The following is a 3,048-nucleotide window of genomic DNA, read 5'->3' on the forward strand; positions in this document are numbered from 1 at the left end:
CGGTGCTGGATGTGGCGTAGACATTATTATAAGGGTTAGCTATTATTATCTTTCCCAACCTCTTTACAGTTTTCTTCCAGGGCAAAAATGCTGCCATGGAGCTGCTAGGAATGTGTTGGCCAATTTTTCATGGCTTTCCAGTCCTCTGGGCCCAGCTGCAAGGTCCCTAAATTTAACCATAAAGTTCCTAGCATTGATCCACAGCAGATGTTCAATGCACAACTTTCCTTTGCCCTGTTCATTCTCTCCTTAACGTCAGGCCTCATCAGAACAGCGCATGGGGGGCTCTGCTGTCAGATCCCCCACTCCCCACCCTCCCACCCCAACCTGTCTTCTTTTGGGGGAGGGAGGAACCGTGTTCGTAGATAGAATTTTCTTAAAGTTTCCCCTAACGTGTTTTTCCTATGTCTCTTTCTGCCTCCAGCACACACGACAGAGATTGGCATGAGCTAAGAGTTGGTTTTAGCCCCAAATTTAATATTTAGACCTTAAAAATAAAATAAACGCCATCGTTTTCCAAACAGGTGTGAGAACTAGCACCTCAAGGATATTGGCGGGGTAGTTCCCACGGGCCTTTTGTGAGGCAGAGGGAAGGAAAGGAGGAGGGAGAGCGAGATGGACGCTGAGGCCCCGCTACGCAGCACCCTGGAGGGCTGTCTGAAGTCAGTGAGACTTTAGCAACCAGTGGGACCAGCGTTCGGGGTGAGGCGACGTCCCAGAGCAGGCTTCTCTCAAGCGAAAACATCGATGCCTTGACTTGGCTCGCCTGACAGAGGAGGCCGAGGTCCAAGTATGTGGCCAAGGATGGAGAAGTTGAGGGGACAGGGGGACAAGGGAGAGACAGTGATTGCGGGGGAGGGACAGGCAAAGCCACGAGGTCTAATACCCACTGCCACGTGCCTTTTCAATCTGAGGCCATGGCTGTGGGTGCTCAGAAAATGCCACGAACACTGAGTGAGCCTCACGGGAGGGGACAGCCTGTCACTGTTCAGAACACCCCCGGGGGTCCCAGAGAGACTCACCCTCAAGTCTCAGTGGCTGCAGCCATCGTCCACAAGGACTCACAGAGAAGACAGCAAGAGCCCCTTCTAGAAGGTTGAAGAATGAAGCTGGCAACTTCATGGCATTTTTCTCCCAGGACCCAGTCTAGACAATATGTCGGCAGCTTAAAGGGAGAGTCTGAAGAGCAGAAGGAGTTGAGGAGGCCACAGGGAGTGCAAACGAGCCCCACTGTGAGGCTTACTTCAGAGGGTTCCCTGGCAAAGATGCCTCAGAGACTGGCTCCTGGCATTCACTTGGTCCTCCACCTCAGCCAGAGGCACGCCCGGTGACCCCCTGCTACGACCCTCACTGCCCCGTTAGAGGGCACACAGCTCCCTGCCCTCCACAGTCCCACAGTTTGCTGTGAGACCGCTGCCGCCCCTCCCCCCGCCAATCTTTTCTTTGCTCCCACTTCACCCTGACCCATCCACGAGCCCACCTTCATGTGTTTCTCAGCTCCTGTTCTAGACGAGGATGAAAGCGAGACTCATGTTTTGTCAAAGCACACCAGGCTTTGCATAGCCGGATGGATTCTATCTATCATAGCTCTCTTGAGAGCATACTCTTATCTCAGTGATGCCGCATGGGCCTAAAGCCACGTCGGCTCTCCTCTGTGGATTTGCCTTTGAACATGTACCATCCACGAAAGAACACCTGTCTCATTGTGTCGTAGCAGAGACACGCTCACCTCGGTTTAAAAAGCACTGGGCTCAGAATCAAATGACCTGGCTTTTTATCTTAGATTCACTACCCGCCGCCTTCATAAATTCAGAATTAAACTCACAAGCCTTCTGTGTCTTCATCTCTCGATGGAAATAGTAACACCTGCTCCACTTTGTAGGATTTCGTGAGGATCAAGTGAAGAATTATACAAGAAAGCAGACTTAATGCCATGGAACATATCATTAGATTTTTAAAAATACTTTTGTCTCCTCATCTCCCAGTTCACTCACTGGGCAAGTTATGAACTCTCCTCTCACCTCCACTCTCTAGAGAAAGGAAAGAAAGGAAGATTTATTGTATCCCCACTATGTGCTGGAAAGATTTATTGCATCTCCACTATGTGCTGGGGACATAAAGATGAATAACATTCATTCTCTATCCTAAAGGCGTCCACAGGAGAGAAGTAAGCAGATACAATCATGAATGGATGAATGAATAACTGAGTAAATGAACAAATGGCAAAAGGCCTAAGAAAATCATCTACATGTGGCAGGAAGTATCTAGCTGTGCAAATGTGAGTACGGGTCAGGCGTAGGGAGAGCTGAAAGGGAATGGTGAGTGCAAAGGCCCTGAGGCAGAATAAGCTCGGTGTTCTCGACAGCGAGAACTCTGACTAGAGTCGGGGGCCAAGGAACCTGGGTACAGAACGAGATCCGAGAGGTAGGCAAGAACCAGGTCATGCAGAACCTTCAGGCCATGGTGAAGAGTTCAGATTTTATTTCACGTGCCGTGAGGAGCCACTGAGGAATCAGAATGGAGGTGGCGGCGACATAATCAGATTTGCATTTTTAAAATATTAATTTCTAGGGGGAGAATTTACTGTTCAAGCACTGAAACATCTTTAAAGGCTTCGGCTGCGCTTGTTCTGGCAGCACATAAACTAAAATTGGAACAATGCAGAGATGAGCGCGGCCCCTGTACAAAAATGTCATACAAATTCATGAATCATTGTGGTCTTTTAAAGAAAGGGTTTAGGTCAAAACTGGGAGGAAACAGATCCAGGAAATTTCAGAAAGCAAGTTGCCAAATTTTAAAAACTACACAAAAATGACAGATGTGGGAACTCTTCGAGTTAGAAAAACTTTCTTAAACCCCATTTTAGTCCAAGATTTCAGAAAAATTAAGTTCACGAAAAGGCTGACAGAAAGATTTCAAGGTCAAATCCTATACAGATTTGTCATAAGAAAAAAAGAGAATAAGGAGCTGAATAACATGCCTGCGGACAATTAAAGCACAGTAGAAAGATATGCCCACAATGCATAGAAGATTGAAACTAACTTGCTA

The 3,048-nt window shown here is 47.8% G+C and overlaps 1 non-coding gene across 1 annotated transcript; it reads left to right on the forward strand.

Moving 5' to 3' along the window:
• The first annotated feature begins 2,620 nt into the window (after nucleotides 1-2,620).
• Nucleotides 2,621-2,724, forward strand: LOC120610737 (U6 spliceosomal RNA). Its single transcript, XR_005654992.1, has one exon. It is a non-coding gene; the product is annotated as a U6 spliceosomal RNA (small nuclear RNA).
• Nucleotides 2,725-3,048: the final 324 nt, after the last annotated feature.

The sequence above is a fragment of the Pteropus medius genome, unplaced genomic scaffold (assembly GCF_902729225.1).
Source record: "Pteropus medius unplaced genomic scaffold, Ma_sr-lr_union100, whole genome shotgun sequence".
Lineage (NCBI taxonomy): Eukaryota > Metazoa > Chordata > Mammalia > Chiroptera > Pteropodidae > Pteropus > Pteropus medius.